Source organism: Myotis myotis, unplaced genomic scaffold (assembly GCF_014108235.1).
Source record: "Myotis myotis isolate mMyoMyo1 unplaced genomic scaffold, mMyoMyo1.p scaffold_m19_p_34, whole genome shotgun sequence".
Lineage (NCBI taxonomy): Eukaryota > Metazoa > Chordata > Mammalia > Chiroptera > Vespertilionidae > Myotis > Myotis myotis.
Window position 1 is genome coordinate 765,121 of NW_023416340.1, and position 26,355 is coordinate 791,475.

Genomic DNA, 26,355 nt, shown 5'->3' on the forward strand with positions numbered 1-26,355 from the left:
TAGTATGAACACCTCATTGGGGACCTGCTAATGTAAAAATGCTGGCAGTGACCTTGGCGTACATTTTTAATCTGTTTTAGGTTATAAGTCAAAAGGAAGGAGGGTGGCAGTGCTCATAATAAATAAGAGAAGATCACGTTACAATCTTCAAAGTGCTTTCTCATTTCATCGTCACAACAATCACAAGCAGAGCTTGCTGCTCATTCTCCAGATCACAGAATTTTAAGGCTGGTGAAGGGACTAACTCCCACCTAGCACATTCCACTAGAACAGAAGCAAGGGGTCTTATGTGGTTGTTTCCTTCTGTATTCTCAGGACATAGAATGGTACCTGAACCTGGTAGATGCTCAATAGCACTGCTGCTATATGTACAAAAAAGCCCAGCCCACTTCCCGGGAAGATAACCCCAGTCCGGAAGTGGCAGGACGTGGCCAAGGCCATAATCCTGGCTACATGTCCAACACATTCCTGCCTCCTAATTCAGGGTGGGTTCTTCCCCAAATCCAGGCTGCCACTGAGGCTATAAAAGGGTTTCTAAACTATCTCCCAAAACTCAGAACTCACACTGGCATCTGATCATTTTTTATATTTTTAGTAATTTTAACCTATTTTCTTTCCCTCCCTTAAGTAGGTATTTATTTCGTTCTCATACATCATTCTTTTTTTTTTTTTTAAGATTTTTTAAATTGATGTTTAGAGAGAGAGGAAGGGGAAGGGAAAGAGGGAGAGAGAAACATTGATGTTAGAGAGAAATGTCGGTCAGCTGCTTCCTGCAAGCCCCTTAGTAGGGAACATTGCCTGCAACCATGGCATGTGCCCTGGCTGGGAATCGAACCAGCAATCTACCTGTGCACGGATGATGCCCAACCAATTGAGCCATATGGGCCATGGCTCATGCATCATTCTTCATTTTAGTTCCATAACCCTTTATTTAGTGCGTGTGGAGGATAAAAGATGAATGGGAGTCAGTACTCTCAAGGACTTAACAAGCCAATGACAAGAAAGGCAACATTAAAAAAATAAAAAGGAAAGAAAGGCAGCATCAGGAAGGACCTTTGGAGCACAGAGAACTAGACGTGCAAATTATGGAAGAAGAGACAGTCTAGGACAGCCGTGGGCAAACTACGGCCCACGGGCCAGATCCGGCCCGTTTGAAATGAATAAAACTAAAAAAAAAAAAAAAGACCGTACCCTTTTATGTAATGATGTTTACTTTGAATTTATATTAGTTCACACAAACACTCCATCCATGCTTTTGTTCCGGCCCTCCGGTCTAGTTTAAGAACCCATTGTGGCCCTCGAGTCAAAAAGTTTGCCCACCCCTGGTCTAGGATCTAGGCAGAGGAACCAACATGAACTGACAAAACCTGCACAGGTGGTTCAGAAGAAAGCAAGTGGTCCAGTCTGCTGGAAGTGTGATGCAGGGAAGAGGAGGCTGAGTGACAACCTGGAATCAAATTCTGGAGGGAACTACGTATTAGGATTAGAAGCTGGCATTTATTTTTTAGGCAGTTTCTTATATCTTCCTGATAGCTCTTTCTTCCCTACTTGTCCCACATCCTCCCTGCAAAAAACCCCCACACAAAACAAACAATCAAAAAACACAGACACAAAAGCTTTTGAGTATTCACTCTATATCCTCATTATATTTTTTATTTGGAGAAGTTTTTTCAGTAATATTATTATGATGGACAATTTCAGGATCCACCGTACTAACTGTGGCTCTACACCTAATCGGTCAATTCCTCATTTTTCGGCAGTCAAGGATCCCTTTGACAATCGGATGAAATTGTGGAACCTCCCCCTCAGAAAAATGTACTTACACAAAAATTCAGGAACCCCATATTAAGAACTGTTGCCCTAGCAATAATTATGGAAGAATACCTCCCCCGCAAAAGACTTAGCCAACTGTTTCTAACACTAACCAGGAATGCCCATTTCCCCCATTCACATGAGTTCAATACTTTCTTCTGAGTGACAGTAATTATCTTTAGTGAATAAATAAAATGAGGAATTTCTCCAAGATTTATAATCCTCACCCATAAGTAACAATATGGCTTCCATTTATTGGGCCCTACTATGTAACAGGCCTTCTGCAAAGCAGTTGGTATGCAGAATATAATGCAAAATTCCTGTATGGCAGGTTAACAGTTATATCCCCATTTAACACGTGAGAAAACTGAAGCTCAAAGGGATCAACTGACCTGACTCAAGGCTACCGGCTGGAAAAACGGCAGAGCTGGGTTTGGAACTCAGGCACTGTGACTTCCAAAGCCCAGCTATACTACCTCCCAGCAGAGGGGATCTTGTGACCATATTGATTACTGGGAGAGATCAAAAGATATTGCTGTCTCGTAGGAAGTAAACAGTCCGGTACAAGGGTCCAGTCCAGAATTACACACCCTCTGGGTGTCCCATAAATACGTGCTGAGGGACAAAGGGCAGAAAGGTCATGCATTGCATAATGACATTTTGGTTCATGACAAGCCACACATATGATGGACGTTCCATAAGATTATAACGAAGCTAAAAAAATTCCTATCACTGGTGATGTCGTAGCCCATGACTTCAAAGGATTTCCCAAGGAAGAAGAGGACACAAAACTCAACAAGGCTGCAGTTAAGATGGCAAACGACGGTTGACCTGGGTGTGGATGAGGATGACACTGAGCAGCTCCTAGAGGTGGTTCCTGAGGAAATGACTAACGAGGAGTGGTTGGAACTGGAACGGGAACACATAGCTAAAGAAGAGGCAAGAGGAAACTGCAGAAGAAAAAGAACCCCCAAGAATATTCACAGTAAAGGGTTAAGCAGAAGCTCCTTAAAAACTTTGAAAACATGGACCCCAACACTGAAAGGTTTTCATTAATACAGAATTGCTCATGGTGCATTATTTGCTTACAAGCAAATGCATGGTGAAAAAAACACCAACCAAAAAACACAAGCAAACCACTATAGACATGACCTGCTGTGTGGCTCAGTGGTTGAGTATCGACCTATGAACCAGGAGGTCACGGTTCGATTCCCAGTCAGGCCATATATCCTGGTTGCAGGATTGATCCCCAGTGTTGGGTGTGCTAGAAGCAGCCGATCAATGATTCTCTCTCATCATTGATGTTTATATCTCTCCCTATCCCTTCCGCTCTGAAATCAATAAAAACACATTTTTAAAAAACACAAGAAAAAAACCACTATGGACATATTTCTCAAGAATGACACCTTCTCAGCTCAGTGGTTGAGCATTGACCTATGAACCATGATATCATGGTTTGATTCCCAGTTGGGGCACATGTCTGAGTAGCGGGCTTGACCCCCAGAAGAGGGGTGCATCTCTCTTTGAAATCAATAAAAACAACTAAAAAAAAAAAAGTGGCACCTTCTCAAGAAGAGCCGCCCTGGCCAGTGATAGCAGGAAGTAGGGGTGGAGCCAGAGATGGGAGCTGGGCACGGTCGAAGCTGGCAGTCCCAGGAGCTAGGGGTCCCTTGCCTGGGCCTAAAGCGAAGCCCACGATCGCGGCGCCCCCCGCTGCCACTGCAGGTCCCCGCTGCCCGGGCCGAAAGCCTAGGCCAGAGGCGTTAGGCCTGGGCAGGGGCGGAGCCTGCAACCGCGGGGAGCTGGGGGTCTCCTGCCCAGGCCTGACACCTCTGCTGGAGGCCTCAGGCCTGGTCAAGGGGCTGATCCGGTGATTGGTGATCGGAGGGTGATGAGGGTCAACTCCTCTGGCTGAGGCATCAGGCCTGGGTGAGGGGCGGAGCCGGGGATTGGGGGGATATGATGGTCCCCTTGCCCAGGCCTGAAGCCTGGGTCAGAGGCGTGAGGCTTGGGCGGGGGGTGGAACAAGCGATCAGAGGGAGATGGGGGTCCCCTGCCCAGGCATGATTCCTGGGCCAGAGGCCTCAGGCCTGGGCAGAGGCCAGAGCCAGTGATCGGGGGGAGATGGGGGTCCCCTGTCCAAGCCTGACACCTCTGGCGGAGGTGTCAGGCCTGGGCAAGGGGCCGATCAGGCGATCGGAGGGTGATGGGGGTCAACACCTGAGGGCTCCCAGTATGTGAGAGGGGGCAGGCTGGGCTGAGGGACACTCTCCCCCCACACACACACCCAGTGCACGAATTTCGTGCACCGGGCCCCTAGTTTATAATAACTAAGATCTGAAAACAACCCAAGTGCCCATCAGTTGATGAATGGATAAAAACAACTGTGGTACCTTTCCACAATGGAATACTATGCAATTATAAAAAAGAAGGATCTCTTATCCTTTGCAACAGCATGGAGGGACCTGGAGGTATTATGCTAAGCAAAACAAGCCAGTCAGAGAAAGACAAGTATCACATGATCTCACTCATATGTGGAATCTAATGAACAAAATAAACAGGCAAACAAAATAGATCCAGAGACACTGAAGCATGCAACAGACTGACATACTTCAAAGGGAAGGGGGTGGAGGGCAGGAAGAGATTAACCAAAGAACTTATATGCATATATGTATAACCCATGGACAGATGGACAGACAACAGAGTGGTGAAGGCCTGGGGAGGGGGCTGGAGCTGGCTGGAGGGGTCAATGGGGGGATAAAGGAGGTATCTGTAATACTTGCAACTTTTAAAGATCATTTTTCTAAATTTAAAAAATTTAAATGTTTATAAAATAAAAATTATAGTAAGTTAAGGTTAATTATTGAAAAAAATATTTTTATTGATTTAGTGTCTCATAAGTGTACAGTGCTTATAAAGTCTACAGTAGTATACATTCACTGACCACTCACTGACTCACTCAGAGCAGCTTCCAGTTTTGCAAGCTCCATTCATGGTTAAGTGCATCATTTTTTATCTTTCATACAGAATTTTTACTGTACTTCTATTTTTATATACACAAATACTTATCATTGAGTTACACTGTCTACAGTATTCATATAATAACCCACTATACAGGCCTGTAGCCGAGGAGCAATAGGCTACCCCACAGAGCCTGGGTGTGCAGGATAGAGTGTACTCGATGATGTTTGCACAGTGATGAAATCACCTACGAGGCATTTCTCAGAATGTATCCCCATCATTAAGCAACCCATGACTGTACTCTTGTCCAAGGGGGTGGGAGGGGTGGAGGTGGGGAATGGTGTCAATAGTCTTTAAAAAAAGAGTCCCATGACTGAGGCTTGGGCCTCAGTTACTGTCTGTCATGTTTCTTATTGGACTTCTCAAGCTTGGCAATGGCCCTAAGTACCTAATAGGTTACACCCTCAGATGCAAAGGTTTGCAACACATCAGTGAGATGAGATAAATCAACAGAGATATTTCAATAAAACAAAGTCTAGATAATCTTCCCTCATGTTCCTATTCTCCCCTGTACATCTCCAAGACTGCAGTCATGACACTACATGATAGTTGTCCCCATAAGACTACTAGCTACCCTTCTGAGCACTTACATGCGTATCACCGAAAGCATAGTTAGGGCCTAGGACAGTGATGGCGAACCTTTTGAGCTCGGCGTGTCAGCATTTTGAAAAACCCTAACTTAACTCTGGTGCCGTGTCACATATAGAAATTTTTTGATATTTGCAACCATAGTAAAACAAAGATTTATCTTTTTTATATTTATTTTATATATTTAAATGCCATTTAACAAAGAAAAATCAACCAAAAAAATGAGTTCACGTGTCACCTCTGACACGCGTGTCATAGGTTCGCCATCACTGGCCTAGGACCTAGTCATTTCCATCTTTCTATGACCACTGCTCAGCTACCTGGATCTAGGAAAGCAGTAATCATTATTTCAAATATAAAGACTTTTTTAAAGTCATTTTAAAAAACATATATTTATTGATTTGAGTGTGGGAGAGGGAGAGAAATATCAATCGGCTGCTTCCTGCACCCCCTTCCCCAGCCCTCCCCGACTAGGGATTGAGCCTACAACCCAGACACGTGCTCTGACCAGGAACTGAACCGGGGACTTCCCAGTGCATGGGATGATGCTCAACCAACTTGAGCAACACTGGCCAGGGCCAAACATAAAGACATTTTTGCTTTCATCACAAGGAGAAACATTTTTTCCTTTCTCTTATTTTTATGATATTTATATCAATAGGTGAATGTTAGGTAAATCTATTATGGTAATCATTTCACAATATTTGTAAATCGAACCAAAAAAATTATTTTTGCTACACAATGAGCCATTCCATGAAGACTTAAGAGCCAAAATACTAAGCTTCCAAAAAATTTACACATTCCTCCCTCAGATGTTCAACAGTAGGATTCTTTGCACCAAGGACTTCTAACAAGTATTGGGGAAAAACAAAACTCAGCACCCCACCTAAATCGGTGAAGTAAAAGGGAGGCAAAACGAGGCCACGGGTCTCGGTGTTACTCTAAACCAGCGGTTCTCATCTTTTTTGGGTCATGGATTCCTTTGAGAATTAAATGAAGCTACAGATCCTCTCTTCACAGAAAATAAACAGAACCACAATTTGGCTCATACACTCACCAGCGTCAGGGAACCTCCCCCATCGCTAGCCCTTAAAGGTCAAAGATGCTCAAGTGCATAACCTTTGCTTAGAATCTGCACTTCCAGTCACATCTAACTGAAGGAAACTCAAGTTTGCCAACCATTTTGTTTTTTAGAAGGCATACCGATTTTAAGGGAAATGTAAGGTAAAGAAGATGGTATTAGTATTTGCAATGTCTCACCACCCTCTTGCTACCTGATTCATGCTGTTAAGCCACAGTAACAAAATGTGGGGGCAACAATATTTTATCTTCCCCAAGTAGAATGTAAGAAATGCAAAAGCAGGGCCATCCCCTAGCCAGGGCTCAGTGGTTAGAGCGTCAGCCGCAGTTGAAGGGTTGCAGGCTCGATCCCTGACTGTGTGGAAGGCAACCCATCGATGTGTCTCTCATACATCCATGTTTCTCTCTTTCTCTGTCTCTCCCCGCTCCCTTCCACTCTCTCTAAAAATCAATGGGAAAAATATCCTCAGGTGAGGATTAACAACAACAAAAAAGCAGGGGCCGTATCTGGTATTATGTATTCCACATAGGGTTGTACACATTCTAGATGATTAATCATTGTTGACTGGTTTACTAAAGAACAGATGGAAAACAACCTACACTTTATCTCTTATGGTAAAACGAGATACAAATTCACATGTACAGGAAAAGATAATGCTACATGACTAGCAGGTTTTGAAGTATTTTCCTAAATCGGACCTCTGAGAGCTTGAAATATAGGAAAAAGTCTGTAAAAAACAACTGCTTTCTCATCTCTGCAGTCCTGATTTCTCTCTCGATGGCAGGGACCTGGCCGTCTAGCGCACACATGCTCGTATATAGCAAACTATAGCCCCGATTGCCTCAGGGCATGAGGGAAACTGCCAGTGGAGCCCAAGAGGCTGAGAGCAGGAGTCGTGCATCTTCTTGTGGAGCTATTTATTCAAGAAACATTTCTTGAACATCAATGCTGCCTAAATTCCTGAGTTATATGCTTAGAGATAAAATGATGAAAAGCACAGCCCCTGTCTTCAAGGAGCTTAAGACGCAGTTGGAGAAGAGAAAAGAGCACAGGCAATTCAAACACAGTAAGTACCACATTAGGGGTAAATTCAGAGGCAAAGTCAGGCACGGGGCTGACCAGTGAGGGTCAGGGAAGTCTTTCTGAGAAAAAACAAATCTAAGCCAGCCCTGGCCAGTTTGACTCCATGGCCAGCCCCAGTCAAAACTCCAGTGGGAGGGAACCAATGTGTCTCTCTCACATGGATGTCTCTCTCCCTCCCCCCTTCTACTCTCTCTAAAAATCAATGGAAAAGTATCTTCAGGTGAGGATTTTAAAAAATCTAAGCCAGACCTAAAGGATTAAAAGGTATTAGTTAAGGTTTTAAGTCGTCGTGTGTGCGCGTGTGTTTTTTTCCCGTTTGGTGGTTCTTTTGCTGGTGGCAGAAGTATATACCCTAAAAAAGGAAACTATATGAGAAGGCCCAGAAGCAAAGATCTCTGGGAGAGTTCCAATCAGCCAACAAGGCTGGAACACTGAGTTTAAGGAGGGAAGTAGACAGACAGGCAGAGCTCCTGGAGGACCCTTACATAATCCAAATTTATGCACACCACTCCCTCCTTGGTGAAGTCACAGCCCTTGAATGCTCTTGCTCTTCTTGGCTTTTTTTTAAAAACTTATTTTGGAATAACTTTAGATGGACAGAAAAGTTCCAGATCTTACAAGAGTCCCCATATGGCCCTTCACCCAGCTTCCCCTAATGCTAACATAACCATGGTATAAGTGTCAAAGCAAAGAAATTATGTTTGGTACAAAAACTAAACTACAGGCTACTACAGACTTTATTTTGATTTTGCCGTTTTTTCCATTCATTTTCTTTTCTATTCCAGGATCTAATCCAAGATCCCACATTCCACTTAACTCAAATACTTTTTATAAAATTCTTTCCTTTACTTTTGAGCACCATGGTTTTATCATTTATCGTCACTCTCTCCATCGATGCCTCCCCATCTCCCAACCTCATAAGCCTATTCAAAGGTAAACAAACATCATTTCAGAATAGAAGTTATCAAAACAGACACAATTTGGAGTAGCAAGACTATTAGGTATTCAAGAAAACTTTACAAAAAAAATGAATTCAGTGACATCTTTAAAAACAAATATGAGCCCTAGCTGGTTTTGCTCAGTGGATAGAGCATCGGCCTGCTGACTGAAGGGTCCCAGGTTTGATACCAGGTCAAGGGCACATGCCTAGGTTTCGGGCTCGATCCCGAGGGGGGCAGGCAGGAGGCAGCCAATCAATGATTCTCTCTCATCATTGATCTTCTATCTTTCTCCCTCTCCCTTCCTCTCTGAAATCAATAAAAATATTAAAAAAACAAAAAACAAACGTGAGCTTCCACACACGTGCTTTCATATGTGCGTGCGCGCGCACCTGCACACACACAGTTTACAGAAAGAACCTATGCACTGCTTCCACTGTGGAACAGAAAATAAATTTAAGCAGATCCATTTCTGCTTCTTCAGTCTTGCCTGCAATTAATAAATCCTCTTTATTCTTTCTTCAAATACCCTAACCACCCCAAGAAGGAGTCAAGCCAAAAACACCCAACTCATCCTCAAAAAAAAAAAAAAAAGCTGGCAAAATTTATCTGGGATATGGAAGAGGGACGAAGGATGATTTATCCTCTCCCAGACTTTCTCTAAGGGCTCTAATCATTAGGACAAAATTCCATTATGTCACAACAATCTTTACGAAGGTACTTGAGTGATACTGGTAGTGCTTCTACATAAATGACCTGCATTCTAAGCCTCCATCTCCTAAAATTCCCAAACGCACAACCACCTTGATTGATGTCAATTTCTAAAATCAAGGATGAATCCTATGCAGAAATCATTGCAATGTCAATAAAAATGGGAAATTTTTTCTACCATTAAAACAAAATTGTCAACAATGGTTATCCTTGGGAAGTAGAATTTAAGGAGTATTTTCACGTTGCTTATTTCAGCCATTGAGGGCTATTTATCAGACATCCAACAAATACAAAAAGAGCACGGTCCTGTGCCAGAGTTAGAAGATACAGAAAAAGAAAAATCTCTCTTGTGGCACATAAAAGTCTAGAGCTGCACTCTTTAATACTTCAGCCATCTAAAGTTTAATCAAAATTAAATAAAATGTGAAATTCCATCTCTTAGTCCCACGAGCTACATTTCAACTAGAAACATGTGGCTAGTGGCTACTGTAAAGGACAGTAGAGATAGTTTTGGTAGACAGGGTGGACCTAAAAAGAAGCCCTGGCCCTAGCTGGCTTGGCTCAGTGGATAGAACATTGGCCTGCAGACCGAAGGGTCCCAGGTTCAATTCCAGTCAAGGGCACATGCCCGAGTTGCGGGCTCAATCCCCAGTACGACAGCCGTTCAAATGATTTCTCTCTCATCATTGATGTTTTTCTCTTTCCCTCTCCCTTCCTTTCTTAAATCAATAAAAAATAAAATAAAAAAGAAGCCCTGGTGCCAATTGAGACCTTGGAAATAAAGAGGGGTGGTCTGGGAAGGCGTGCATTTGAAATGGGTATGAATGTGAGCATTCCAGGCCAACACATGCCAGTGGCCCCTCCCCTCAGTATCATGCAATCCCAAAACTTCCAGTGCTATTTCCCCAAAACCAAAACACTTCAAGGAGGCATTACAGAAATGGGTTGGGCAATAGGCTTTGATTATATTTTGCTGAGATAAGCTTACATGAAAATACCCTAAAATGAACAAACGAGACTATAAAGTCCAATTAGCACCTCACTAAAAAAGAGGGGGAAACAAAATTGGAATTAACTGCTAAATCATTCTGGAAATCTTTAACAGGTAAGCTAAACTAGGGATCAACGGGACAAACCAAAGAATGCACTATGCTTATCCAAATACCTTCCAGTGGAAGAAGCATTTCCCAATAATAAGGTCAATACGTGAAATCACAGGTGTTTAACCCGAGAAAGGAGAGAGCACACATATAAAACCAGCCTGGTTAGAGCTGTGTAACGGTTTGGTACTTCCTAATGAGGGGGAGTGGAGGAGAGAGTCACTATCTTTTCTCTTACTCTGCCTACTACCTAACGTGTGCTGCCTCAGTTTCCTCACCTGTAAAACAGGTATAAGGTAGCCCATGTACAGAGCATAAAACGGTGCCTGGCATGTAGAAAAGACTAAGGAAGCATTGGTTGTTGTCATTGCATAAGTCTCTGAGGACCTAGTTTCACTGATGGAGAGCCAAAGGGTTCCCCTAGGGTGGGCTCACAGGGGAGAGAGAGATTGTGTTGACTGTCATATTGGAAGAGGGGTTTTGAAAAGTCCAAACTGTGCCAAGCTGAGCGAGCTAGCAGACCCCTTCCAATCATGTCCTATGGGCTACTGTAATGCCCAACACCATGGAGATATGTGCAGTAACGGCAGTAAACTCCAGGGTTTAGCTAAGGACCACACAGGATTTAGGATATCAGTATTCAATTTTTTCCAAAATCTGCCATGTCTACCCAACTAGATTATTCTATCCATTCAGGCATCAATTAGGCACCCATGCCAAATCAGGCAGCTTATTAGGCAAAGTAGAAAACAGAAAACAACAAATCCCATTTCAAAAAGTAGAAGAGACAGAAAAAGAAAACTCTCTCTTGTAGCACATAAAGTCTAGAGCTGCACTTCTAGGAATCTCTCCTACAGGTATAATCTCCCACGTACAAAATGATACATACTCAAGACTGCCTTACAGCGCTGACTGCAAAAGCAAAGAACTGGAAACAAATCAAGCGCCCATCAATAGGAGACTGGCTAATTACGGCATATCTGTATAATGGAACACCGTGAGGCTGCAAAAAGAATGATGACGCTTCCTTTGTGCTAGCACGGAATGATCTCCCAAAACATTCTGTGAAAAAAAAGGAAGACACAGAACAGTAATTATAGTACACTACTGTTCCTGTACAGGGGTGCGGAGGCCACACTGTATATGCACAAAGTATCGCTGGAAGGAAAAATATCTCTGGTAAACCACTGAGGCAGGCAACTGGGTGGCTGGGGGACAGGGTTAGGGAATAGCAGGGTGTTTTGTGACTGCTGACACAGAACCATATTGCTACACAAAAACAAGCATTAAGCATAACATCCCCAACAAAGTGCTAATGGAACAGAGCTGAGGGGAATCCAGGAAGAAAGGTCTGAGAACAGTAGACACTCAAGATGTTGAAGGATGAGTAGGAAATTGATCTGAAAAGGATTGGTAAGGGCCCTCCTGAGAGGAAGCAGCTTCATCAAAAACACAGAGGCAGGAAAAAGAGCACAGCATGTTCTAGAGACCAGTAAGTGTAAGGCTGGGAAGGTAGGACCGGCCAAGCTGTTAAGGATTCTATAGCTACACTAAGGATCTGAACTTCATCTTGTGGGCAACACAAAAGATTTTCAAGCAGAGGAGTGCAACAGTCAGGCTTTGTTTGTTGGTTGTTTTGTTACCCCTCACCTGAGGAATATTTTCCCACTGCTTTTCAGAGAGAAAGTAGAAGGGAGGGAGGGGAAGAGGAGGAGAAGAGGGGAAGAGAAACATCAATGTGAGAGAGACATGTCGACTGCTTTCTTCCTGCACTCGCCCAGACCAGGGTCAGGAGTGAACCCACAACCGAGGTACATACCCTTGACCGGGAATCGAACCCACAATCATTCGGTGCACAGGCCAACGCTCTAACCACTAAGCACACTGGCCAGGGCCAACATCCGGTTTTTTCTTGTAGAGAAAAATGAAAGGATGAAAAGAACTCTCTTATAAGAGAGTTCTGCAATCAGTCTACCTACCTTCTTGGAATTCCCAGCAGCAGGAGGCAGTGAATTTCACTGAACTGGCACCCAATGAATACTTAACTTCCCAGTTGAGAATAACAATCCCTATCAATTGAGCATTCAAAATGTGGCCATGTGTCATGACGAGAGAAAAAGTAACTGAGGCCTCAGTCCTAACATTATGAATACCAAACAGATCCCAACAACTGCTACTTGGCCTATGACCTCTAACCTTTAGATGTGTGAGACACTTGCTGATCAGATCCTAAAAGTGACTGCTACCTGGGGGCAAGTTACAAGATAACAGATCAATAGCATGTGCTGCTCTATTGACTCAGACTTCCCCCCTGCTGCTGCCTTTGTGGCACTCCATCATGCTGGTTTACCTAAACAGTTGAATCAAGCAAATTGTTCTCTTTCGTTCTCCCAGAAAACTGAACTGCTTTCCAACTTCACAGAGTTTCCACACTCATTCTTGGCATCTAGATCTCAAAAAAATCTGGAATTGCAACACACAAAGCCTTGTGACAGGCAGAGTAGGTATTTAGGCTTATTTATAGACAAGAATTCAAATTACAATAAATGACTTGTCCAAGGTCACAAAAATGGTGAAAAGCAAAATGAATATTAACAGCAAAAAGGGTATTTTACATCGCTTGAGGAATTCCAAGAATCTAAGGGCTGCAAGACTCCAGAGACTTAATTTTCTCCTGCTTTCTCCAAAAAATTCTTACCTTTATTTCAACTAACATTGTGCTCCTATTGACATGTTCTAGAATAAATGTGACAGGTTCACAGAATAAATGTGGGAACAAAACAAAAAAGTCCTGTGGAGCTTCCAAAGTGATTTCACAATTTCTTCCTCATGTATGAATGTAAACCCCCTCACTTTGCACTTGAATATCAGGTCTGCTGGTACTCTCCCTCATGAAAGAAATTACCAGTAAATAAACAGGTATATGTGTATGCAAATGTCTTGTTAAATAATAATAAAAACAAACAAGGTAAATTTTTAAGTCTCCAAGTTATTTCTTATTCAAGATAAAACATGAACATGAACTTGGACCACTTTCTTAAAAGGTTCTTTCTCATAGTAAGATGAAATCTATCATCCTAGTCCAGTGGTCGGCAAACTGCGGCTCGAGAGCCACATGCGGCTCTTTGGCCCCTTGTGTGGCTCTTCCACAAAATACCAACTTCTGCGCATGGGCCACGAAGTTTCGATCGCACTGTACGTGCGCGCCCACACGTGGTATTTTGTGAAAGAGCCACACTCAAGGGGCCAAAGAGCCGCATGTGGCTCGTGAGCCGCAGTTTGCCAACCACTGTCCTAGTCAATGCATTCTTCAGTTGAAATGTTTAGTCACACTTAATTCTCTAAGATAAGATCAGGAGGAAAAATCAGGCCACTGGTCTTCTAAATTTTTCACTTTCTGGTACAGAAACAGGGTGTTCCTTGTGTTACCTGTAAGGAAAGAATTGCTTTTGTTTTCTAAGTGGTGTACAAACCCTCTGAGAGAGGAGGAGGTGTGTTTTGTATAACTGGTACTCTAAACAGCGCAGACACCCAAACGCTGGTTGAATGGAGAGAAACAGGAAAACATTTATCCTCTGAAGCTACAAAGAACTAGTTTGTTCCCTCTTCTGCTTCATAGCCCTTAATTATTTAAATATTTAAATAAAATTAAACATATTAAACATATAGAACTATTTAAATCTCATTTATTTAAAGACTTGTGGCTCATGAAAGGGGAGCTATAACTAATTTCATGGCCATTTTTTTATCTTCAAGAAAAGGGAAAGTAATAAACTCATAGCTCCTTTCTCTTAAAATAAACATGGTGGGGAAGGGTTACCTTTCTGAAAAGAGAGCGTAGGGTTCAGCTGTAGCTATTGAACATGAAGTAGACTTTCGTTCTCCTCGCCTCTGACAGTGAAAAGCACACCAGAGAAGGTGACAGAGAGCAGGGCTCAGGGCAAAGGCTCGGAACTAGACTGCCTCAGGGACCTGCTAGCCATACGGCCTCGGGCAAGTCCTCTCTGAAGCCTCAGTTCCCCAGAAGAAAATGAAATACCACCTCCCTCAGAGGATTATTGTTAGGAGGACATGAGGGAACACTCAGTCGTCTCCTGGTACACAATAAGCATACTTTTGTTATTAACTGATTCATATTGCTAATAATTAATTCAATATTGTTCCAAGAAGGGGTAATTGCCTCACCTTCAATGGCACTAGAGTCCAATAGATCGCACTATTGTTAATTTCTTGCTTTTCAGCTCAATTTTTCCTTCAAGTGTTTATAAGAAAAACCAAACATAATACAGCCACACTGTAAAAAATATATATATCCTTTTTTTTCTGAGTCAAAATAAAATCATTGTAGAAAACTCAGAAAAAATTTTTCTTCACTCAAAATTCAACAGAACAGAGATCAGTACTAACAGCACTTTAGTGTATTTCTTCCACTTTTTCCGACTTATATTTTAAAGTTACTGAAATCTTACTATTTATAGTTCTATATCCTGCTTTTTTCTCATACTTAAATTTTACTTTGTATGCACCTTTCCATGTCAAGAATTTTCTAAAACAATCTATTTGAGTGACTTCGTACTTTTCCATAAAGCAACCATTCCCCTAGGGCAACAATTTTCAACCTTTTTCATCTCATAGCACACATAAGCTACTTACTAAAATTCTGTGGCACACTAAAAAAATAAATAAGTTTTTTTGGTGCTGATCTGTCAAAAAAAATAGGTATAACTTTGATTTATTCATGCCAAACAGCTACTGTTGTGTTGGCTATTGTCATTTTTTAATTTGACAATATAAAGGAAAAGAGATCAGTCAGGTATTGCACGTTTAAAAAATTTTTTGAAACCCCAACTGAAAATCACTGCCCTAGAGCTAAAACATTTAGATTCTTTTACTTTTTTATGCACATCACTACAGTTAACATCTCTGTAGACAATCCTTATCCTCATCCCTATTTCTTGGTCCATACAGATCCCTATAAGTAGGTCAAGGACTGTAGGTCTCTTAAAACATTACCAAACTGCTTTTCAAAAAGTCCACAGTTTACCCATCACGATAGTATCAGCAGTGACCAAAATATCTGGAAGTACAACACAGATAGGGAAGATCTGTTATCAAAAGAATGCTTTCCGATACTTGTGGTAATTTGTACCAGATAGGTATTATCACATTCTTTATCAGATATGTGACCTTAAACAAACTTGGAGAAGTTATAAATATCGTTTTACACACTTATATTTGTGCCTTTCAAATAGAGACTCCCAAATCATTTTCAACTTAAGAATTGTGTGGAAAGCCGATACCGGTTTGGCTCAGTGGATAGAGCGTCGGCCTGCGGACTGAAGGGTCCCAGGTTCGGTTCCGGTCAAGGGCATGTGCCTGGGTTGCGGGCATATCCCCGGTGGGAGATGTGCAGGAGGCAGCTGATCGATGTTTCTCTCTCATCGATGTTTCTAGCTCTCTATCTCTCTCCCTTCCTCTCTGTAGAAAATCAATAAAATATATTTAAAAAAAAAAAAAAAAAGAATTGTGTGGAAAAGTAAATTATGCCCCAGCATATAAAAGGGGTTTGTACAATATGTAGAAAATTCAGATATGTACACTTAAGATTTATGTGTTTTTCTACACGTAAGTAGTACCTTAATTTAAAAAAAAAATAGGCTTATTTATAGACAAGAATTCAAATTACAATAAATGACTTGTCCAAGGTCACAAAAATGGCATTAGGGGTGCCATTATTATTGGTGGTTACTATTATCACCACTTATAAAACATCGCTAAAGTGCTGTTAGCCAGTTTTGCTCAGTGCATAGAGTGTTGGCCTGCAGACTGAAGTGTCCTGGGTTTGATTCTGGTCAAGGGCACATACCTCGCTTGGATGCAGACTCCTCCCTGGCCCCAGCCCTGGTCGGGGGGCATGCAGGAAGCAACCAATTGATGTGTCTCTCTCACATCGATGTTTCTCTCTGTCTCTCCCCCTCCCACCAAAGGGTCTTGGGTTCACTTTCTGGTCAAGGGCATGTACCTGGGTTGCAGGTTCAATCCCTGGTCCGACTGGGCGTAGGGCGTGCACTTGCAATAAGCAACCAATCAATGTGTCTCTCTCTACATTAATGTTTATCTCTCTTTCTCTCTCTCTCTTCCCTCCACACCATTCCCTCTCTTCCACTCTCTCTAAAAGTCAATAGAAAAAAGATCTTTGGGTGAGGATTAATAACAAAAAAGAAAAGAAAAAAATGTTAAAAGGGGATCTGTACACAAGAAAACATATGTATTCCTTGGATACACACACAAAACATCAAATTACAATTGCTTTAGCTAATTATGCCATTTTTAAGCTTTTGTGACTGTTTATTAATTCTGGGCATATGCCAATAGCTGAGACCCACTCCTGAATCAGTCAGGGGCCCTTTCCCCTTTTCCCTCATTTATCAAAGGTTTTATCTACATTCCTCAACTGGCTGACCAATCAGAGGAAGGTATTTCCTATAGGCCTGCAACATTTTAAAAAGTATTCAATGATTTGGTATTAAAAAAAAATAGCATCTATAAAATAAAAATATAAAACAGAAAGGAAAAAAAAAAAAACAGCATCCACCAACCTTGCATCTACATATTTAATAAACATTTTTGAAAAATAAAGACCTGGTGCTATTTTTACGGCCATGCATTTAGGTACCCAATTCTCAGCAAAACATTCCCTTAAAGTGAAAGCCACTCTGGCTGAAGATGCAGATTTCAAGAATCTAATAATCTTGTATTAATGCAGTGCTGGCTTTCATTTGTACACAATCAATTTGTTACTGAACAAAGAATCCTTTTTAATTGCCTGTGGCAATTAAAGATAATCATTTTCCTTTGTCTTATTCCTAAGTAGTGCAGGCTGCAATAGATGAAGCCACAGTTTTGACCTTTCTTGAAATGGAAATGGGGAGAAGTGTGATTTTTTACACTTCAGGAGGCTATTAGCTGAAACTGGCCAACAGCCCACCAACATTATTTAATAACTTTTGAATTGCAGTTAAAAAAAAAAGACTATAGTGAGCTCCACATAAATAAGTCAAGGGGCAAAGTTTATTTTTATCTATATAATTCTAGTTGCCTAGAGTTTTCTTAAAAGAAGAAAATCTCTCGGTTCAGAGCTACGCAGGCACTTTTCTATTTGCCAAAGAAAATATAAATTTAGAAGTCATTCCAGGACCAAACATTTCTATCTTCTTTCTGTTAGATACGTTTACTTATATAGTTTTGTTATACATGGGTTTGAATCCGGGTCAGAAATAAAATGCTTAACTTTTAAAATATGCTGGCTAGAAAGACAAGCTGGTACTTGTGGCTATAGATTCTTTTCAAAATATTATAATGTAGAACCTACGTGTGCTGTTTCTGAATATGAAAATCTTTATTACTACGGGATTGCCTCCCAAGGAACCAGAAATTAATCATATTGGTTTACATACCATTTACTTCCCTCACTCCACCCTATCTATACTGGTATATATAAAAGCCTAAGTGACCATTATGACCGGTCGACGGAACATATGATGTGCACTGACCACCAGGGGGCAGATGCTCAGTGCAGGAGCTGCCCCCTGGTGGTGAGTGTTTTCCCACAGCCAACCTCCTCTCCCACAGCCAACCTCCCCTCCCACAGCCAACCTCCCACGTTCCCTCCCCGGCCAGCGGCCCCAATCAGGATTGGGCGAGATGGCCCCAATAGGGGCTGGCCAGACGAGGGACCCCAGTGGTGCACGAAGCCGTGCACCAGGCCTCTAGTATTATATATAGTTAATTGTTTATAACTGACTATAAACTCCTCAAGGGGATGAATTATAGCTTCTTCTTCTCTCCCAGAGACAAGGCAGTCTAATAAAATAAGCACAAGTTTTGGAATCAGCTAGACATAGATTCATAACACAGCTCTACCACCTATTATCTGTGTAACCCTGGACAAGACACTTAGGATTCATGTGTGTACATATGTATGAAGATTAAATACTGACCAGGAAGGCTTGCCCTCTAAGAATTTAAAGCCTAAAAATGGCCTTATAGTTAGTATACACATCTCCCCCCATCAAAAGAAAAAAGGCTTTGACACCTGTGTGAATTCAATCACTGTTATGCACTGGGGTCTACTATGTCCAAGGTATTTTGCTAGGTGTGATGGAAAATGAAAGATATGAGAGGGTCCACTTCCTCAAAAAGAAAGAAGACATTTGAGTATTATTAGCTATAAAACAAGGTGGAAAGGGACCCAACTAGTATAATCCCTTTATTTTTAAAATCAGGGGTAGGGAACCTTTTTTCTGACAACGGCCATTTGGATATTTATATCATTCACGGGCCACACAAAATTATCAACATAAAAATTAACCTGCTAGCCCAACTGGCGTGGCTCAGTGGTTGAGCATCAACCTATGAACCAGGAAGTCCCAGTTCAATTCCTGGTCAGGGACATGCCCAGTGGGGGGCATGCTGGGGGCAACCCATCAATGATTCTCTCTCATCATTCATGTTTCTCTCCCAATCCCTTCCTCTCTCAAATCAATAAAAAACATATTTTTTAAAAAATTAGCCTGCTATATTTGGTTACACATTTAACTAACTCACCCCTAATGCCTTGGCAGAGCCAGACCAATTGATTTTGAGGGCCTTATACAGTCCACAGCCAGATGTTCCCCACCTGTTTTAAATGAAGTAACTGCAGCCCAAAGAAATGAAAATCACACAGCCAGTAAGCGATAGAGCCAGGGCTGGGACACTGGTTTCTTCATTATCAATTCAACATTCTTTGCACCATAGGAAGCTGCCTTTTAGTAGTTCAAATTCTGCCCTAGCCAGTTTGGCTCAGTGGATAGAGCATCGGCCTACAGACTGAAGGGTCCCAGGTTCTATTCCAGTCAAGGGCACATGCCCAGCTAGCGGGCTCGATCCCCAGTAGGGGGTGTGCAGGAGGCGGCTCATCATTGATGTTTCTCTCTCTCTCCCTCCCCCTTTCTCTCTGAAATCAATAAAAAAAAAATATTTAAAAAATAGTTCGAATTCTATTACCAAGTACAAATATTACTACAGTGACTAGCAAAAGGGCATTTTCCAATAATGCAGAGACTCTAAGAGAGCAAAAAGGTATGAAATACCTACAGATGCATAATGCAACAGTCACAACTGTTGGAAATTTCATAAAATGAAAATGTTCATTTAAATCGGGGGGTCCTCAAACTACTGCCCGCGGGCCACATGCAAATACAAATATTGTATTTGTTCCCGTTTTGTTTTTTTACTTCAAAATGAGATATGTGCAGTGTGCATAGGAATTTGTTCATAGTTTTTTTTTCCAAACTATAGTCCGGCCCTCCAACGGTCTGAGGGACAGTGAACTGGCCCCCTGTGTAAAAAGTTTGAGGACCTCTGATTTAAATAAAGGAAGATGAAGGAGATAGGCAAGTCTGGCTGTTTTCAACTAAAATAAGTGTTACTTTTTCAGCTTCATGGCTGAAAGTACCTGGTTCTCTGCTAATCTACCAACTTAAGGGTGTTTCTTAATTATCAGAGAAGCAAATAAATGAAAATTAGACTGTTAGTAAGTTATTTTCAAGAATTCTTCATAGATGAAGCACTATATCAAAATTTAAATAGAAATAAACTTTCAGGAAGATGAACACGAATGATTTGTTTGCATTTCTTAATGACAGCAATTCAAGTGCTATTCAGACCATTGCTATTTGAGAGCCTACGTTAACAATGACTCAGCTTGAAAAATTCCATATTGTTTTTTAAAGAGGTATATGGTTTTAGTTATGTAGTTAATACAATCTGAATGCCCCTTTTACCCCTAAATTAGAAACTAATTTTCTTGCAAATGGATGAAAGAGAGGCAATGTTTATTTTACATTTGAAAAAGTATACAACAAAGGTAATCCAGTTCATTATACTGCATCCCCAGGAAAGAGCCCCTACCCCCAATTCTGGGTTACAGAACATAATTTGGGAGAGAGGTAGTCAAAGTAACACCAGGAGTCCAGTCCCAGCTCTAATTTGGTATGTGACTCAGAACAAGAATATACAATCAGCTAGACGGAACAGTACCCTTCAGACTAGGAAATGTGAAGTCCGAAGAGGTGAAGCGATCTGCCCAACATTCCAAATAATTGGGTTAAGCCCAGACCAGAAGGTCTCCCACCGGTATGTCTAGTACTCTTTCAACTATGACAGGAGGCCTGTCCCCATACCCCTTTTGCAAGCCTTCCATTTCCCCACCTGTAAATTAGGAGGCCAGACCAAGCACTAATTTTCAAATTGTGTTGTTCCAAGCTCAAGGGATTTCTGCTAGTCAACTTCCTCCCACTTCAAGCAGAGCATCTCCAAATTTACCTATTTTATAAAGTGTAGAAAAGGTAATTTAAACAACTGGACTAGATGACCCATAAAATGTCCCACTGACTGTGTAAATTAAGGCAGTTCAGATCACCAGGTGGTGAAGACAATACAGCACATCACAGGAAGGCCCTGCAAGAGGCCTAACACCTCAGAACCCCACAAACCGATGACGGAAAAGCAGAGGAGCCTAGAGAGGAAAAACCACTCTCACCTTTTCAATCTCCAACTGTACTGACCTCATGTTTTCCCATCACAAACAGACTGACCAAATAAATAAATACCTATGAAGCTGTGGTTTATTTATTTTTTTAAATGTATTTTTATTGATTTCAGAGAGGAAGGGAGAGGGAGAGAGAGAAGCATCAATGATGAGAGAGAATCATTGCTCGACTGCTCCCTGCACGCCCCACACTGGGGATTGAGCCCGCAACCCGGGCATGTGCCCCTGGCCGGAATGGAACCTGGGACCCTTCAGTCTGCAGGCCGACGCTCTATCCACTGAGCCAAACAGGCTAGGGCTGAAGCTGTGGTTTAGTCATCTGTGCAACTTTTACTCCTCCCAGCCTGTTCTTTGCCAAAAGCCACCATCAGGCCCATGGATCTACACGTGGACAACTCCTTCCATGTGTCCGGATCAAAAGGAATGACTATTTCCCCCCCGCCTATTGTCTTAAATGTTTCATGCCAAGAAAAATACATCGTGCCAAGAAAAAAAAGGGGAGATATGTAAGGGACGGGAACATAACCAGAAAAAAGGGTTAAAAAAAAAGAAGAGAACTTTGAGCAGGCCAGTATTGCAAAGATATTCTAGGCAGGGCAAAAGCCCTTGAAGACATGTCACTAGGTTGAAAACAGTAGTCTACCACCATCTCCTGCTCCACACCCTACCCCCACCTGGCACATTCACTGTTCCAGAAGGCCAAGGCTACCACCTCGGATTTCTGTAGCACCCAATTCCATCATGAGAGCAAATGTTGATACTGGGGTAGAGCCTCTGCTACCATCAGAGAAATCTGACAGTCTTTGGAACATCAGTTACCAGTGAGGAAGAAAAATCAGCTCTTTGTTCTTCTGTCTCCTCTCTTTCTATTATGTAAACTTGGGCTTTGGGCATGCAGAAATTTTCTATCCTGCCAGTGGTGCTAAAACCCTGGAACACAGAGCAGTCCTGCACACACAGTTGTTTGTATTCTTAATTAGCTGCCATTTCCACATTAAGATTTTTTAAAATCTATTTATACCGCCCAGCCGGTGTGGCTGATCAGTTGAGCAATGACTTAGAACCAAGAGGTCATGGGTTCGATTCCCGGTCAGGGCACATGCCCTGGTTTTGGGCTTGATCCCCAGTGTGGGTGTGCAGGAGGCAGCTGATCGATGATGTTTCTTTCTCATGGAAGTTTCTATCTCTCTATCCCTCTCCCTTCTTCTCCAAAATACACACACACACACACACACACACACAACACACAACTATTTATACCAACATGGGGACCATAAAATTCAGAGAATTAATCATAATTCACAAGGCTAAAATTCAGAAATTAACAGAAACCAGGGGAAATGAATCAAAATTCTCAAGTCAATAATGGTAAAGATACATGCCATACATAATTAAAATTACCAGCCTCTGCTTGTCAGAAAATTCAAAGTTCTAAGAAGTTAGAAGCTAAAAGAGCCATATGGATCTACTACCCAGCCAGCCCTGCCCATTGTCTTACATACAAATGCCCTAACATGTGATGAGTCAGTCGGTCAATGGTCCAATTTTGTAGATGACAGTCAATGTTTTTTTATTTCAAATGTGTTCACATAAAACTATTTTTAAATAAATGCTGAAGTAAATAAAGTTTGATCATAACTCAGTTAAGAAATAGAGTCCTTCCAGTAAATGTTCCTTCACAGCTGGATGGATGCTTTAATATGCAATTGCCCTAGGCCAATTCCTAAGGGGGGAAATCAGGCTTTTGATTTACTTAAGAAGTAAAATAAATAAACCTAGGACATGCAAAAGGTTCCCTCTCCTAAGTTAAGGAAGGAAAATAGTTGGATGGCTTTTCTGTAAAAACCACCTCTTCCTCTGAATGAATTTCCTAAACCCCACCCCCAACATAAGATCACTGAAGAAAACAGCTCAAGGAAAGGTGGCTAAGCTACATTTCCCAGGTAATAAGACCAAAAATCCAACCAAATCAGCCCGTTTCTGACACCGCTTTCTCACTATCAAATCAGGTCCCTTAAAAGGCTTGGGACATGTCAGGCCCACCCATATAACCCTGTACAGCAGTGAGCCCCTTCCCCCCACAATCCAGCATGAATCTGCCCGGAGGCATTCAACTCCTGTGGCTGGAAGTGACTGCAATACCAGAGGGCAGAAATCTGAGTGACACTTAGCACTCTCTTTCAACAAACAACCGCAAAGAGCTTTCCAAACCCAGGCCCTCACTATTTTCAAGACCAGGAAGTTGAAGCCTTCCAGGGGCAGAGGTAAAAAAGAAATAAGCCCACTCTCCCCTACCCCTCCCACAAGTCACAGTGCAAACCAGAGGCCATGAGAGAAGGCAGACTCCTGTGCAGACCCAGAGCAGTAAACGCTAAGTGTGTCCACAACCCCTGGTTAGATTGGGGAGAACTTGAGAACCGGCATTTCCCCAGACAGGGGTAAAACAAAAATATGACTTGTCAGCTGCATAACAAAACAAAACAAAAAGCACACTTCTAAGTTCTCCCAAAGGGTGCTGGCTTGGAGGTGGAAGGGGGAGAGGGTACAACTGTCTCTTTACAAAAGCTCAGAGAAAGGGGGGGAGGGAAAAAGAGAAGCAAGACCTGTGAGCAGCTGCACTCTCCTTTTCTGAAGGACACAAAGCAGCAAAGCCCAGGGAACTGAAGGGACAGGGATCAAAATGGGGGAGAAAAAGAAAATGGGGCGCTGGAAAGAGATCTGCTCCCCCACCACAACTAACCTTGGTAACAGGGGATGGGGAGATGGGGGGACACTCCCAGACTCCAGAGAACAGTGACCAATCAACCAGCACCCACCAATATACCCAGATCTCACAGGATTCCTCAGGATAAAACCCGCAGGATCAGGGAGCAGAGGGAATGTGCAGTCTAAATCAGAGCCTAGAGAACCCTAGATCCAACCCAGCCCCTTCCTCTCCAACGCTGAGCATGGAAACTAGAGGAAGACATGCCTGAAGAGGGGGAGCACTCAATGGGGAATGGGTGGGGCTCGGGAGGGGAGCTAGGAGAAGCAAGTCTGGTAACTTAATGGGAAGAGCCTGGCAGGATACTAGGGGACAGAAAAGGTAAGGGAGGAAAGAAATCAATGAGGAACAAAATGGGGAGAGGGGTTTCAAAGGGAGGGAGAATCCATCCAAAAACTCAGGAGGCTCCAAGAGGGGATTCTGGGGGTGGGGAGGCAGGCGATGATAGGAAGGAATGCTTGAAAAGACAGCTCTAATACTGGGCAGAATTCAGGGAAGGAAGGCTCAAAAAGAAGGTATGAGGCAGGGCAACGTGGGGAGGGCAAATACCAGAAAGGAGAGAGTGGAGGTTGAGAGCTGAATCAAGATGGTGGGGGGAGAGAAGGTGAGGCGGTCATCTCAGAACTGAGAAGCCGCAGAGGTGGAGGCGGCTAGGAGGCCCGGGGTGAAAGAGGACCACTCCAAGCAGGGACAGCCCTAGGGAAAGTTGAAACGGGTCCAAAAACATAGGTGAGCAAGTGGACAGCTCCGAGGAGGCAGAGCTGGGAGGAAGACGTTGGAGAGGATGGGGCAGCGATGAACAAATGGAAGAGCAGGTGCAAAAAGGACTTGGGGGCAGGTCTATGAGATGAAGGACGGGATGGGAAGGGGGTGATGGGTCAGAGAGAAGTTATCGGTGGTTTAATGAGGTAAAGGGCCAAAATGGAGACGAGAGGACTTGGAGCAAACAAAAAAAAAGGAAAGAACTGAAGGCGAGACAGGGGTGGCGGCAAATGAATGGAACGGCTCAAGAATGGCAAAGAGGAGGTGGGAAGAGAAAACCCTCAAGAACCCTGGGGCAGACTGAGTCCTCGGGGCAGCACCGAGGCTGCGGAGAGGCTGGGCTGGAGAGACGGCTGGGTTGGGGAGAGTCGGCAGAGACGTGCATGGCAGAAACCAGAGCTCTGCAGGGTCAGAGCTGGGGAGGAGGCTGCTTCAAGAAAGGCAGGGTCAGTCGGAAAGCAAGCAGGTTAGGGGGCACAGCAAGAGCTGGAATTGGGCAAGGCGTAGAAGAACCGGGGGGCAGGCAGGTCTGGAAGAGAGGGAAGGGTCTGAATGACAAAAAAAAAAAAAAAAAAAAAAAAGAAGAAAGATGGGAGGAGATGGAGGGGACAGCATGAGGGAGCCGGGGCCAGAGCTGAGGTGTGTAAGGTCACAGAGCCAGGGGCACCCCCGGGGAGCAGCAGGTGCTGCGAGGGGGCAGCGGTGCCCAGGACGGAGGTGAGATCAAGCCCAAGGAGAGGCCCCGGGGACGGCAGGGCCAGACGAACGGGGTCTCGGAAGGCTCCCCGAGGAGGTGGGGCCGCGGGTCCTAGAGGGACAGCTCCTGGGGAGGCAACCCACCCCGCGGGGAGGGGAAGAGCAGGCAGGTCAGCGAGGAGGGCAGGAGGGAGCGGGGTCGGAGGAGAGGCAGGGAGGTCACGGATGTCCAAGCGGGGGGTCCAGAATGGAGGGGCGCAGAAGGGTGACTGCGGAAGGGGGGTCCCACGAGCACTGCAGAGTCCAGGAGGGGCCAAGGCGGGAGGGGAGGGGGGTGCGGAATGGGGAGCTGAGTGTGGGGAGGGGGTGGCGAGGCAGATGCCGAGATCCCGGGCGGAGGGCGGAGGCGGACTCGGGGACGGCCAGGCGCGGCGGTCAGGGGCACGTCCGCAGGGCCGGCGGGCGCCGCGGGCCGGGCCCCGGCACGAAGCGGCGGGACCGGCGGGGCCCGGGGCGCTGGGGGGGCCGCTCCCTCCCCTCCCCCTCCAGATCCTCCATTGTTCGCGGGCTTCGGGCCCCGCGGTCCCCGCCTCCCCCAGGACCCCGCAGCGGGGCGGCGCCCGGCCTCGCCGCCGGGGCCCACGAGCTCGCGCACTCACCAGCGGGGCGCCCTCAGCGCGTCCCCGGCCTCCGGGATCCCGGCTGTGTCGACGGCGGCCCCGGCGCCATGTTCTGCTGCTGCTCCTCGTCTAGCGGCGGCTCCGGCGGCTCCGGCGGCGGGGGGCCGGGCGGACCCTCCCTCGCGGACTCCCTCCTCCGCCTCTTGCAGCTCCCGCCGCGGCGCGGCTCTCCCTCGGGGCCGGGGGGGCGGGGAGGGGAAGGGGGAGGGGCGGGAACCAGGGGGAGGGCGGACCGGCCTCGCTCGCTCGCTCCTTCCCTCCCTCCTTCGCAATGGCGGCGGCGGCGGCACCTCTTTCCTGCGGCCACCGCTCCCTCGCGCGCGCCCCCCTCGCTACTGCGCGTGCGTGGCGCCGGGACCGTTGCAGGATAACGGCCCCTGGGAGCGCGCCGCGGGGGGCACAGCCGGCGCGGAGTAGGGTGAGAGGCGGGGGCGCGTGCACCCCCGAGGGGTCCCTGCCGCCGTCGCGGCCTGGCGCTGGGAACGGCCGCGGCGGAGGGCGCAGTGCGCGTGCGCCCCAGCAAAA

General features: G+C 44.4%; 1 protein-coding gene across 1 annotated transcript in view; it reads right to left on the bottom strand.

Moving 5' to 3' along the window:
• Positions 1-26,029, bottom strand: part of ARHGAP35 (Rho GTPase activating protein 35) — a 136,912-nt gene extending 110,883 nt beyond the window's left edge. Inside the window, exon 1 of the mRNA XM_036303001.1 lies at positions 25,810-26,029. The gene's annotated coding sequence lies outside the window, so the exon portion shown is untranslated. The remainder of the gene's footprint in view (positions 1-25,809) is intronic.
• Positions 26,030-26,355: the final 326 nt, after the last annotated feature.